Source organism: Onychostruthus taczanowskii, unplaced genomic scaffold, assembly GCF_017590055.1.
Source record: "Onychostruthus taczanowskii isolate IOZ18803 unplaced genomic scaffold, ASM1759005v1 scaffold10, whole genome shotgun sequence".
NCBI lineage: Eukaryota > Metazoa > Chordata > Aves > Passeriformes > Passeridae > Onychostruthus > Onychostruthus taczanowskii.
In genome coordinates this window covers 6,847,103-6,861,827 of record NW_024496526.1, presented here as the reverse complement: position 1 = coordinate 6,861,827, position 14,725 = coordinate 6,847,103, and the positions used below count along the sequence as shown (strand labels likewise).

At 48.2% G+C, this 14,725-nt stretch overlaps 1 protein-coding gene across 2 annotated transcripts in view; it reads left to right on the top strand.

Moving 5' to 3' along the window:
* Positions 1-3,725: 3,725 nt before the first annotated feature.
* LOC121338515 overlaps positions 3,726-14,725 on the top strand; it is a 45,362-nt gene continuing 34,362 nt past the window's right edge. Inside the window, exon 1 of one of the 2 annotated variants that reach the window (XM_041409603.1) lies at positions 3,726-4,204. The gene's annotated coding sequence lies outside the window, so the exon portion shown is untranslated. Of the gene's footprint in view, positions 4,213-14,725 lie in introns of both variants that reach the window. The other variant, XM_041409612.1, reaches the window with a different exon arrangement.

Here is a 14,725-nt window from a genome sequence, read left to right as displayed (position 1 = left end):
AGACCAAGCCCATTCAGATGCAGCTGATACATGGAGATTAATAACTGGATGGCTGCCAGGAGGAAGAGCTGTGCTCTCTGTTAACTTTTTTTCACAGAACTGTGATTTGGAATGCACTGAATTGGCTCACAGTTCCTTTCTTGGACAGTTAACTGATGGAACAATCCATTAAGTGTTTGCTAGGGCACTTGCAGATGTCTGTTGAGCTACATATTATTCTGCACAGCTCTGCTGTGTTAGTTTTGTGCCCATAGCAAGACAGGTGCTCTACAGCTACAAGAGCAGAGGGTCTGGGTGCAGTCACCAAGTGCTCCAGGGGATGGAAGATATCCCTCAGCAGCCAAGCTCTGGCACTGGAAATGGCCCAGCATCTCTGGATGGACTGCAGCAAGCCAGCTTTTCCCTCAGAGGACCTGAGTCCTCTGTGCACATCATCATCATCATCATCCCCTCGGCCATGCAGCCTCCGGCCCAAGCTATTTTGATGCGGAAACCTCTGCTCTTACATTTATTCCTAAGCACACTTATTCTAACAGCTCCTTGGTGCAGGGAGATGGTCACAAAAGGGCTTTGCTGAATGTATCTTACATAAAGAGCTGAGCCCCATGGCCAGTGTTAAATACCAAGTGACTTAGAGAGCCATCTTTCCAAAATGCCATTTATTGTAATGGCCTCTGTCACTCACTGCCAGTGGAATGGATAAAGAACGCCCCCTTTGGAATACGCAATTTGCTAACTCATGGGAGTTTTCAAGTGAACCGAGAACCTACTGGACGATGCTGTTTTGCTGGAGGAATTCAAGTTGTTGGTCCAGCAGCACAAATTCCTCTGCCCCAACACAGTCCTGATAAAAAAAATGCTTTTTTTTTACTTTGTGCTTGTCACCAGGAGATTGTGGTTACATCCCTTTTACAGACCAGGGAAACTGAGGCAAGAAAGCCATGAGGGAACATGCCTATGGCTGTATATAGCCATATCACCTGTCACTTGTTCCTGTTACTGTCCCAAGCAGAGCAAGCCAGAAAGGGGCCACATGCTGGGATGGAGCTGGGAGATGTTCTTGGATGCCAGTTCAGAGCCTGGACCCGGTAAAAAAGATTCCCAACCTCCTCTGATGCCCTGCTTGGCTCACAGTGGGAGGGATTTGGTGTAGTTTGACTCTTTCTTTTTTCAAGTCTTCCTGCACCACTTGCTGGTCATGTTGCTGGCATTTCATTTCATTGCAGCTCCTTCTGAAATAAAATACTCTTGCCTTAATAATGGGAACAGATCCAGACAGCTGAACAGAAGCCACCTCTAGCTTGCTACAAAGTGAACAGTCCTGTCTGGTTTAAACAATTACCCAAAAAAGGACTGTAGGAGAGGTCATGAGCTGCCATGGTCCAGTCCTGCTCCTGCTTTCCTGTTTGCCACAGACCACAGGCTTGCCCAGAAAGCAGGAGATGTTACTTGGGCATAAACCTATGGCATGGGTCGTTCAACCAGGTAGGAAAAGGGGCAGAGTTTAGCCATACCCAGCAGGTCTGGACTGTGCCCCTTTGAGTAGCAAACAGGCTTGACTTGGCAGGCTGAAGACAGACCCTGCTCACCCAGAGGAATTCTGGGGGTGCTCTCCACACTGGTGGGGTGACATTCCCGGGGGTATCTGCGACAAGGCAAGGGCAGAGGTGGAGCTCAACCTGTGAAGGCAGTGGCGCTCAGGTCATTAAATATTGATGCTGTCTAAGCTGGCCTGTGGGGGCGATTGAGCTGAATTGCAGGTTTCTGTTGCTGTGATAAATTGGACCAATTTGTCATGTGGTTTTGTTTCTTCCCTCCCTTAAGTAAAGCTATACAGCAGCATTATTGCTATGCCTTCAGCAGCAGCAAACAATCTGGAAAACAAAATCCTCTGGTGGATATGGATAAGATGGGAGCAATGGCAACTGTTCTTCTGCCAAAGGCACCACCAAAGTCATGGAGCTGGAAGAAGGCAGCAAAAAGAATAAAACAACAAACAAACAAAACATTACTCAGCCCTTTCAGGGACAGAGACAAAGCAGTGTCCTCTGCTAGCTCTTGCAATTGAGGAAAATTCCTGTTTATGCAGACAGAGGCTTTTTTTTTTAGCTTTAGCTGTAACTGGAGTCTGCAAACAACAGGATGTCCATCTCCAGCAGAGACACAGGCATACACTCGAGACTGTGCTGCTAAATCCAAGGGCGTCTTCTGGCCTTTCAGACTGGCTGTAACAGGAGCTCTGAGCTGAGGACAAGAGATAACCCTGATGCTATTTCACCCCTCGCTTCTGAGTCTTCTACTGCCCATTTCCATGGGAGCAGAATCTGGTACAAACATCTGCTCTCCACTGCAGAGTATCACATATATCGAGTACAAGGAGAGACAAAAGCTTTCTCTGAGTAGCAGAATCTGGTCTATTTATAAATTAGCATGCAACGGAAAAGGAGGTAGCTCATCGCAGGGGGAGCTGCAAAGACCATCACAATAGATCTTCAAGTTCTCCTTATCATCCTTCTTTACAGCACAGTAACACCAGGTCATCCTCCAAGCGTCCTTGTGTCCAGTGAAAATCCCTTTAAGAAGGAGATTGTTTACTGACATGAGCAATATATGGGCCCAGAATGACCAAGGGGAAGTAAAGGACAGCTGCCTCCTGTCCCCTCTCCCCTGCTCTCCCCAAAGGCAGGGCTAGGGTTACCCCAGGTGTCTTCTTGGGACAGAATGGCAAAGTCTGACAGATGAAGGACACTCCAAGGACAGGACACCACAGCTCTGGCAGTTTTTCCCAGTTGTGCCAAAGAAGATCTCTGTAACCTTGAGGACATTCTGTCTCTGTCTTTTCCTCTGACACATGAGGCTTACTGAAGAAGTTTCATATGTTTTATTTGTAATTTAGTTAGCCTTCAGTGGAGGGTGCTGTGAGCCCAGTGCCACTGAAATCCCTTTCTACTAAGGTTAAATAGGAGTTTGACAGACCCCAGAAAGAAAAAAAAAATATTTGTATAATCAGGTGTTGAACACACACAGAAAGAGTTCAGGGTTGCTATGCCATTTATTTCTCTTCACAATCAACTTTTCTCTGCACTTTTTTTCTAATTAATGTCTTCAAACAGAAACAATGCCTTTACTTAGGCAGGATCACTTAACAAAACTCATCAATGTAAGCAATTCTGATCAGGGACCCTCCTTGTAACATGTCTCACCAGTCCAGAACCCGCCTGTTCAGAAAAGGATGAACACATGCACACACGTATAAGTCTGGTAACAAGACCCAGCTCAATCTAGCATTACATGATAGACCCAATGAACTGTGGTATTTTATCCTAGAAACAATCAACATAACTATTAATTTGTCAAGTCCTTACTGACTGAAAGGGAAGAGGTTCAAGCTTTCATGGTTATCCGTAAAATGAATGGTCAATTAAAATAGTTGTAAATGCAGGATAAAATTCGTTCCTCGCCCAGGAACAGGGATAAACGGAGGCGTTACCAGTGCCTTGGCTTTATTCTCACAGCAGCTCCCCTCTTTCCAGAGAGACTGCCCGTCACGTGTAGAGCCTGTGGCGGCTGATGCGGGAAGATAGTCAGGAGAGTCACCAGAGCCGTGCTTGCTGTAGGACAAAAGAACGTGCGATCTGTGACCGGAGATAGGGACTCCCGAGGTGGCCAGTCTAAAGAACAGCTACCGGATATGGAAAATGAGGGATCCCAAGCACCGTAAGAGGAAGCCGAGGGCTAATCTAAGCCGCGCTCGGAGCTGCCCGGCACTCTGGGGAAGGAGGGGCGCAGGGCTGGGGAGAAGGGCGGGTGCCGAGAGACGAGCGCCCTAGAGCCGAGGCTGCAGGGCCGTCTCCTCCCAGCCCCGCGGGGACCCCCTGCCCTGTCTCCTCAGCACCGCCCGCTCCCGGCTCCGCGGGGCCGCCCCGCTCTGTCCCCTCAGCCCCGCTCGGGGGGGGCCCTCCGGGGTTCCCCGCTCCGTCCCCTCAGGACCGCCCGCTCTGTCCCCTCAGCCCTCTCGGGGCGGGGCGCTGAGGCCGGTACCTCGCCCGAGCCGCGCCCGCCGTTGCCGTGGCGACGAGCTAAGCCGGGCCTGCGAGCGGCGGGCGCCGAGGGGCCGGGCCGGAGCCGACCCGCGGCTCGGCGCTGCCGCGGCGGGCATGCACAACAAAGGCGGCGGGCGACGCGTCCCAGGCGGGCTCCGCAGGTAGGCAGGTGCGGGCGGCGGGCGGGCGGGTCCCTTTCGGCAACCAGTCCTGCAGGACGTGTCCCCACCGCCCCGCTGTGAAGGGAGAGTGACCGGGGAACGAGCTCCTTCTTCATCTTCAGCCCCGGCCCCGCCGCACCTTGCGGGCGCGGGGCTGCAACAAAGGCAAATGGCTGCGTGGCGGGGAGGGCTGCGGGACCGCTCATGGAGCGCTCTATGATTTATCTGTGCGCTGGGTCTCGTTCCCCGGGTCCCGCGGGGCCCCTCGGGTCCTACCGGCAGCTCGGCGCCCAGCGCGGGGACCGGGAGCTGGGGAATTCACGCGCTTCCCAAGCCCTTCCACACCTGCCCCGGCTGACACCTGCTCGCTGCCGGGGTCCCGCATGTGCCCGCGCCCCGCGCTCGCTCGCTCCTCGCCAGCAGCGGGGGCTCCGCTGGTGCAGCGCGGGCCGGAGCGCTCTGCCCGTGCGCTGCTCTCGGCTCCTAAAACTGCACCCGCGGGGACAGAGAGCTTTGCAGTCGGCAGGACAGAGCCTTGGGGATGCCTGGGGGCTTTCTGTCCTGTGCAAGGCGGGATATCGTGTGCTGGTACGGTACTAGGCTGAGTTCAGTCGTTGGGAAAGGGTGGCTGGGCAGCACCTGGCTCTTTAAATCTACGACGTCCCAGTGAGTCATTTCTTAATTAATTTCCATGTGATTTCAGCTCCAAGACGCATTCTTCCAATTTCATAATAGGTTTTGATACCTGAGGTGTTAGCAAGAGCATCTGTTTGAATCCAGAGAGGTAGAAGTTTTACTGCATTATTGAAAACAGAATTCCCTAGAGGAAAATCTCTAAGATCTGCTCCTACCATTTACATTTACACTGCAGCAAGGCAGTACTGGGTGCATCTACACTTTAGCCTTTCCTCATTTCCTAGTCATTGTGGCATTGAAAAGCTTTGTAAACAACTCTGCTTATTTGTTGGTATTATAATAAGGCCTGAGGGCTTGGTAGCAGTTTCTTTCGCTCATGGTTCTCAAAATGCTTCACAGATATCAATTAAGACTGGGAGCACTGCTGCGAATCTGGGGGGGTTTTATTGATCTCATTTTACAGATGAAGGAGCAGATAAGACACCTAGAAAGATTTAAGTCAAATCCAGAACCTAAGCACAGATTCAAAATTCCCTATTTAGGGTGCTCTTCCCCACCTTACTTTAAAAAATTTTCTCCTAATTTCACTGGCTGCTCCATCAGATGGTTTGGGCACTGTCAGCCACGTATGCTCTGGGATTTTGAGATACTGCTCTTGTATATTGCCAAAAGTGATGCACCTTTAGTGCCATACTGTTGAGAATAATGGTTTCTGAGTAAAACAAGCCTCTCTTACTTGTTTTGTACTGAGGTAGAACCCAAGAGCTCTATTGTGAACAAGGATGCGCTAGGCAGGGCACTGTGCATTCAGACAGCAAAGCTTACACAGAGCTGATGAGCCAGATACAGAAAGCCTGGGTGTCTGCTGTGGTTTCTCTGGTAGCCTCCCTCAAAAAGAGACATGGTCTCTCCTCACTAAAGCTCTTTGAAGGGTATATTGCCAAAAGCAAAATAAGTGATTCCTATTGTGACTGCAACTGCATAGACTCCTGATCCTAGCCTGGTTTTTGAGTCTGTCCACTTGTTTTCATGGCCCAGGCAGGAGATGGACTGTGTTTGAGATCTGGTTCACATCCTTAGGCACTGCTTATATTGATCTCCTTTAAGGCCTTTAACCAGAGAACCCCAGCTGCAGTCTAGATTTAAGTCTTGCCTCTGTCTGTAGAGCACTGTACAGGATAACAACGGTAGTCCCAAAGCATTTATAAAGTTTTAAGCTCCTTAAGCTTCATCTGTGTAAGAAAAGCCTACTGCAGACTAGGTGATGATGCACAGCTCCCAGTAGTCACAGAGAAAAGGGAAAGGAATGCTTTTATGGATTTTCTAAGTTTATTATCCATTGCAAGCTTGCTGAGTCTGGTTTAGTCTAACAAGATAGTCTGGAAATCCTGATTTCTTAATATTTAAATTTGTAGGAGATCAAGTTGTACTTCAAATACAGCTCCCCCAACTAAACAGTTACCACCCAGCCTCAAACACCTCAGTGATGCAGGTGCAAGAAGCATTGCTGATTGATGGCAGGCAAGATACAGCATCACAGTTGTTTCCTTTCCAGTGTTTCAGAGGACAGTTCTTTTAGAGGAGAGATAGCAAGCATAGCTCCAGGGCCTCCATGGCTGGGCATCAGCCAATTAATGTCGTATCAGATTAGCTCTATGGCACATCAGCACACATTTATGTTAATACAGATGCAACATGACTGTTCCATAGTATTGATGGAATTATTGTGTTTACAGCCCTATAACATGACTAATTGAAAGAGAGGTTCTGATTACAAAACCATGGATTTTGGAGGTGATTTCTTCTGCAGCTTTTGAATGGGCCAGTTTGGAACTAAGAAATAAACTACTAGAGGACATAACCCAGTTTTTATTTTCCATTGATGCAGTTACCCTTTTGGCAAGCTCTTGGGGGAAAAAAAAATCCTCTATCATAAAAGAAACAGGAAGATCTTAAGAGGTTTTTTCCACCTTGCCAAGATCCTGTTGCAGTATAATCTGGGCTGCTGTAGCTGCTTCTTGGCCTACAGCAAAAGATCTAACCTGCCTGTGCCCTCCAGGAGTGTAGCCCTTGGAACCAGCCTGGAGATTTCCTCAGCTGCCACTGCAGTGAGCACATTCTCCTTGTCCAGAACAGCTTGGCAGCAGCAGTCGTGGGTGTTAGTGAGATGAGGAGGCATCACATGCAGTGCTCCATAGCTAGGATTGGAAAGCTGTCCACAGCTTGATGAGTTTTCTGCTCCCCTGTCACCTGCCACCATTCAAAGGATGTATCTGTTTGTCTCTGGGAATAAACTGGGCACCTCTGCCCAACATCTCCACAAGTTTTGCAGTCCCTGCTGCATAATTAGCCCAGTCTCAGCTTCCATCTGTCTCAGTTTGCAGTGGCCCTCACAGCTGGTTCCTGGCAGCCATTATCACCTTCCAGCACAGGAACAGCTTTAGCTCTGAGTCTTGGGAGGATGGACAGGGCTGGCAAGATCAGTGAGATAAGGAAAACTAACAAAGACAGGTACACGGTGCAGAGAGGGAAGGTGGACTGAGAATGTTGTGACAATGAGAGCAAAATGAAGTGACAGTGGGGAGGCACTGCAAATCCCGAGTCTTTGTGGGAGTCACAGACAAGGCAGGATGTGGAGGGAATCAGCTTGTAAGAACAGGGTGAAAGATCTCTGCTGCCAGAGACAGATTGCATTGCAGCTGCCAGCCCCTGCCCAGGCTTCAGAATGTTCAGCCAGCCCGAGCCACTGCACAGGGCTGTGCAGTGTTTGTTATTTTCCAGACATGCTCCTGTAAATTACAGCAACAAAGGGTGAGTATCTCCGGGAACCGTGCGGGGGGTCAGTAACCTTGTCCACAGTGCTGTCCCTGCTAGGGAAGGGCCCTGGGAAAATGGGTGTCACCACAGCATCTGTTACATGAGGAGGAGTGATTTGCTGCTCAAGGACAGAAAGGACAGTGGAAAGTCTGTGATTTCAGGAATTAGTTATGAAAAGCTGGGATCCTCGGGCTGAGGTAATAAGAATAGCTGGAGAATTAGGCAATTCTCATATTCATGAGCTGACTGCAGTCCCTTTGCCAAGGCTGTATTAAATACACCAAGGGGCAGAGGAGTTTTCTGGCTTTGCTAACAGCTGCTTCAAGGTGAAGCACAAGGGGAAAAAAATCTCCATTGTCTGCTGATACTCACTTTGCCATGTAACATCTCAGGGCCCTTTGCAGACCTTTTGGAACCTGTGTTTATTTTCACATTCTAGAAATAACTTGTTTGGGAACTCAGTGGTACCTGTCCTAAGGATTTCTCTCCAGAAAGGGACTAAAGGTTCTAAAGCTTTTGAAAGAAACCCTGTCCTAGATGGGAAGTCAAGGAGCAGCAGTAAATTTTTTCTTATAAAGAAAAAACATAGCTTTGTGTTTTAAGCTAGAGAGAGTGTCTACGCCCTTGCCTTTTCTGCTGTTGAAATGCTTAAAGATACGTGTAAGCAAAAATCCAGTTTTCCTTTGGGATATGAAGCTTCAGCAGATGGTGGTGGGAGTTTGCAGGCTTGGTTCTTTGTTAGTGCTTGCAGAAGCAGCCTGACGCTGCACTAGCTGTAGATGCAATGCTAGAGCTGCTCCAGTCAGACACTGTGCAGCCCATCTTGTGGCTTCCCTGGCGTCTGGGAGCAGCGCTGGCAGTCTCCTGTCAAAAGTAATTTGTTTACCACACAGCAATCCTACTGTTTCTGTAGGCATGTTTAGGAAGCCAGTTAGCAACTGAAAGATGACAGTGGCTTTGACCACAATCAAGTGATTCACAAGACTCAGAGTACACACAGCTGAACTTTTCATGCAAGGTTCTTCCCCGAGGAAAAAGGGAATTAAAGACCCTCAGACACTGAGCAGAGACAGCTCCATTCAGACCTAGCACAGAAGTGATACACATTAATTTCTAGTATCACAGCCTGTTGGAGCTGTTGTGTCAGATTTATTTGTGGCATCCTAGCTCGTTGAAAGGACAACTTCCCTACCATTCCCTCTACTCAAGTCCTTGCTTATCTTAAGGGTCGTTACATCTCAAGCATCTTTCTCAATAAACACACCTTGCAGAGAGGTCTAGAGACAGAGCAGTGGGTCAGTTTGGCTGGAGCAGAATTAGCACTAGCCATGGCTGGTGTCGGATTGAAGCTGAGCCCCCTTGACCAACAGGGTGTCAGTGTCTGGAGATACCAGTCAGCTCTGTGCTGAAATACTGCTGTTGTTTGTGGTGGTGTGGCCGATCCTTCCAGCCTGCTTCTAGGAGTAGACAGAAGCAACCCCTTCCAAAAGGAGGTCTGTCTTGAAAGAGCCTTTCCAAGAAAGTGCCTTGTAAGAATGGGGGAGGTAACTGCTTCTCATGAAGGATCAATAGAGTTTCACTGCTAATCTGTGCTGTGGTAGTTTAACCTGGAAAAAACCCCTCAGGCCTGAACTGAGACCTCTCAGTTACAAGCAGATGAGAGCACTCCCTCAGGAGTCCTGGTTTGCGGTGCTTAACTGTTTTGCACTGATGTGCCCCATTTTTTACCACAGCTGTTGCAACAGCTCTGTTCTCTGTGGACAGTCATGGCTCAGGTTTCCACAACACAAGATATAACCTGTCAGTAAGCCCCAGTGTGGCACTTCTCCTCCTATTTAAGGGCTAGATACAGCTTTGGAAATTGGTGCTTTATGATTGCAGAAGCTGTACCTGCAGTGAGGAGACCTCACAACACAGTACTTCAGCTTCCCTAAAAGCTCAGTATCACTGAAAACAAGCATCAGCCAAAGTCACAGGAGAAAAAAAGAAAGAAAAAGAAAATCTGTTTTTGAAAGAAGAATGGGTAGGCCATGGACTTCTTTGTACTGATAGGCAGCCTCTGAGCTGATCAGCTTTTTAAGATTAAGGTGCGCAGCTTACTTGTTTGATCTGCCGTTGGAGTTTTGGAGCACCTTCCAACAGGAAGAGTGGATGTCTCATTCCTGGCTCTGAGAACCAGGTCTGCCAACTCAACAGCCAGTCCTGTGTCTCAGTGAGGATCTTCTGCCCTTTATTCTGGTTTCTTTTCTTACCTGGGTACCACAGAGCCATGTTCCCAAGGGTGACAGTCATTGTTTGGCTACACAGTGCTGTGATATTTCTGGTCACATGCAGACAGTGGAGCAATAACTCTGCAACACTTTTTATTCTGGCTCTCAGCACACTCCTGAGGCTATTCTTCATTACAGCAGTAGCATGAAGTAAATCCGTAAAACAGAGCTAACCTGGCCAGAAGCAGCTGCAGGCATTAGCATAGCCCACAACCACATCAGCAACCCAGTTCATGCTTACAACAGTGCAGCATACATTAGTGCATACCTTAGATTTTTTTTTCATTTAGGATGGCTTTTGACCTCCATAGGAAGAAGATCCCTACTCCTCCTGGCCTGTACAGAGGGATGAGACTCAGAAACTTTATTTCCTCTTTGCCTAGAAGCCATTCTTCTACCTGTAGCTCACCTCCTATAAAGACTGTAAAAGCACAGTTTCTTTTAAGTGAAGTAATACTCAGATCAAAACTCCAGTTGTACCTCAAGCTCACACTTCCTTAAAGAACAATCCCTTTGAAGAATATATAAATGTCATACAAATCAGCTCAAAGTTGTTGTAATAGGAAAGGCAGATGAGATTTATATATCTGGAGAGGAGGTCTGCTGTTTTCAGATGGAAGTTAGAAAAATGAGGGAGGTTGGCCACTAGATAGGTACTTATTAAGGGGCAGATTTCTGTTTGCTTTCCTTGCTGGATTGTTTTGAGAGATGTGAGCACCTGTTTTTGGTGAAATGTTGAAGCACATTCTGTGATAATATGGCTGTGACTTTTAAGGTGCTGAAGACTTTTAAGAATGAGGGGTTTGTGCTGTTCATTGGTGAATCTGAACATGCTTACAGATGTGGATATGTGGTAATAAAGTGGCTGAACTTCTGAAAGGCATACTGAGGTAAGGCCAGGTCAAGTGAGACCTCCACTTTTCCAGTGAACAGGATCATGGTATATCTGGAAATACAACTCTTAGTCCATAGTCCCACCTGCAGGACCATAGTACACCGATTTGTAAAACAGCATTAACAATCACTTTGGATTATCTCTGTAGATTACCATAATTATTATATGGTAAACATGTCCATGTGGAAGAGCCCTCAGCAGCACTGTATGTGTGCAGACTGGTGTTTGCCACACATGGTATTTAGTAGCTGCATCATCCTGCAGACATTGGCATAGCTTCTGCAGGTGGAAACCACGCACAGGGTGGGGTGACAGGAGATAAGAGGTTCATAAAGGTGAAAGCTGGACAAGCACGCTGAGATGAAATCTTTTGCTACACACCTTCTATAGGACTTCCTCAGATTGATTTGTTCCATCCAGTGCCTCTCTCTTTTAATGGCAGTATCCAGCTCCTAAGCCCCGTGAACCAAACTTTGCATGTGCAGCCCATGCCACTGGCTGTCACCATCAGTTGCCTCTCTGGGTGCCAGTGTGGCAGCTGCATGCTTCACACTGCACTGCTGGGTAGCTGGACACAAGGCTGTGTGCAGTGATGAGGAATGTGCTTCCTGTGCTTCACACATCTCCTTCCACCCAGAGGGAATCAGGTTCTCCACTGAGTCATGACAGTGCCTTGCCTGTGGGGCAGTAGAGCCTCACAGAGTCAAGGTATCAAAGTGTGGGCAGTGAATGCTGCTTCAGGTTGAATTCCTGCCTTATAGCACAGCTCCAGCTCATAATTAATACAGGACTGGAGCAGAGCTGTAATGGGAGTGCAAGTGGCTTTGGGGCAGGTGGTAGTCCTCCTTCAGCTTCTTCATCAGGAATGTGTGTGGGTCAAAGAATAAGGAGTTTATAGGAAAGCACAGAAAGATGGGTTGAGAGTCTTATCAGGCAACAGGATAGCAGAAAAAGGATAGCCTTTTCCTTCTGTGGCAGGAAAAGGCAATTTCTTTAGCATCTAAGAGAGCCTGTAGCACAGGTGGCTGTGCTTAGGAGTGGGGAGGAGAGAGGAGTGCAAAGGCAGCAGGATAATGCAGGGGAGCAGGTAGGATGAGGTGACAGCCAGAGTTGATGAATGGAAGCTGTGTAAAGGCTTGGGAAGTCCTTGAGTGGGAGCCTCACATACAAATGCCTGGAACTTTTGAAACTCAGCGCATCAAGCACCAAAGCAGCAGGTGCAGCATGACTCCACATGAGGAAGAGCAAGCAGCAGAATGCCTGGCTCCTAAAGAGGTTGGGCTCTTACTCTACCCTATCCACTCTGCCCATTTTGCCATTCCTGCTGCTGTTGGAAATACACAGCATCTGGAAAAAGCAATGCCCTTGTACAGTGCCTTTGGCTTCAGGAGAGCTCCTACAGCGTTGAATTCACCCCATAGATTTTAATTACTCTCCACTGCGATAGTAATGAGAGCCAGTGGAATTGTACTGATTTTATTTCCTTTTAATTTGTTATGATGCTCTGGATGCAGATTAACTTTCCCAGCTCGATAGATATTATTGATTCATCCTGCCTCGTGTTGCAGTAAATGGCTTGAAGAGGGGCGGGCTGATTTCATTGTAGCTTCTCCTGGTAGCTCTGTACTCCATGCAGTATCCTCCTCACACTGGCTGTAGCAAAAATCAAGTATCCTTGCTTGCTTCCAAGCAGGTTGTTTACATCCATGCAGATGAGGGTAAACACTAGCCTCTGGTACTGCTTCTCTGTATGTAATAGTCTGAGTCTCCCAGCTGCCTTTCTGTTTGATATACTGACTGTGAGGACAGATGTGTGGAGGTGAGCCTACTCCTAGGCCCAGCATGCAGGGATGGTCCTCACTGATGGGAACTGTCCTGCAAGGAGAGGAGAGCAGCAGTCAGAGATGTCTTCCAGCAGTGCTCCTTCAAGCACACAGCTGTCCAGGAAGCCTTTAGCAGTGGCCAGCCTCCTGTCCCCATGCCCACGTCCCTGCTGAGCGTGGCTGAGAGCCACAAGGTAGTTGTGGGTGCGGGGAGCAGCAGGAAGATGCTTATCCTTATAGCCTTCCTCCCAGTGAGGGAACCTGATAGTAAAGCTGCTTGTGTGGGACTACACCCTACTGAGGGATCCTCCTCCACTTTATTTGGAAAAAGACCCAGCACTCCTTGATGAAGAGTATTTAATGTCTTTTTTCCTCTACTCTTAAGTCACTGAAGTTATAATGTGGATGATAAATTGAGCCTATGTTCTCTTAATACAAAACCCTAACAGAGGTTGGGATCAGAAGGCTGAGACAGTGTCTTGCTGCTTGTAACAGGGATGGCTGCAAGAGGATCTGCAGTCTCATTAGCAGGAATTGCTCCACAGGCTCAGTGGCACCCTTGGCTCAGTGGAGCCAGGCTGGGTGTGCCAGTGCACTGGTGCAAGTGCATGACCAGCCCCAGCCAGGAACCACCTGCTATCTCTGCACCACACAACCTGCTGCTCCCAGATGCTGGTGGTTTTCTAGGCCTGGCTGGAGATCTGGTGCTCCACCTAACTGAGTCACTGCACAGGGCAGTGCTTGGAAGCAGTAGGGGTGTCTTCTGTCCCCCATGGTGTTCCTATCCTACATCATCTTGGATGGGAGACATTCAAAGAAGAAAGGCAGAAGTTGGACTCAGCAGTCCTGCGTCCCTCCATGCTAGGTAATTGGCACAGACTGCAGCAGGAATCCTGGTGTTCCAAGGCTCATCTTAAAAAGCTCCCTTATCCTCAGCCATGCTCAAACCACTACTTTGTGGTATTCTAACTCTGTGTGTACTTAGAGCATGAGACCTCTGTGCCCCTCAGCAAGTCCAGAGGGACACTGACTGCATTGCCTGAGTGTCACATCAGCAATCAGAGGCCATTGGGTGTCCAGATGCAGTCATTGCACTGCCAGTGAGTAACTCAACAGGTTAGTGATTATTGTCTGGTTGCTGATGATGGTTATCAGTGCCTTGGAGCCATTCCTTGGAGCAGAAACTGAACCTAGGCCAGAATAGCTTTGCCTGAGATTAAAGTCTGATCAGTCCCTTCAGATGTGAAATGTTATTTGCTTCTCTTGCAAAATAATCCACCAGTTCTGTGGACAACTCTAATGCACAGGAACATGTGCACTGACCCTGCAGCACTGGTCAAGATAAAGCAGTGAAGAGGTAAATATCAGTTGGTCGTGTCTCACAGCTGACTTCAGGACTTAGAAGCTTATATCCAGTTAAAGCAGCCAGGCAATTAACATCAAAAAGTTGTCTGGTCTTAACCTAGTGTGTGTCAACATGGCTGTTGTAGCTGCAAAGGAAGCCTCAAATTTATCTCAGTGGGTTTGCCCTTGCACCCTTTATCTCCATCTTGCAGAAGATGCATTTCCAAACGTTTCTGTGTGTAATTTGTCCATAGAAGCATGGTGGCAGCAATCTTCTGTTTTCCTTGATCTCCAAAGATACCCAGTGCACCTGCCTGCCAACATCCTGCTCATGTGGGCCCCTGAACAGCAAGGAACATCTCTCACCTGCTTCGTGGAAGATACTGGGAAAATATTTGGAAAATGCTTTATTGAAAATGCTTTATATGAAAATAGCATTAAGCGGAAAAACTGAGGTGAATTGGGGCACAGTGAAAGTCAGATACAGAGGATTAGATCCCAAACCTCATTATCCTAGGCAGTGTGGGGCAGAATCCTGCAGACCCTCAGCCTTGGACACCCATCATGCTCAGCAGTGTCACTATGTCCTTGTACCTGGCAGCACTTCCCCAGGATACTTGGCATTCATTTAGGAGGAGTGAAAGCTTTGGGGCCTAGTGATTCACCAGAGAAGGTGCTTATGCTGCCTTAGGCAGAGCAGTACAAATACAGGTTTTTGGCTTAGTTCCACCATATC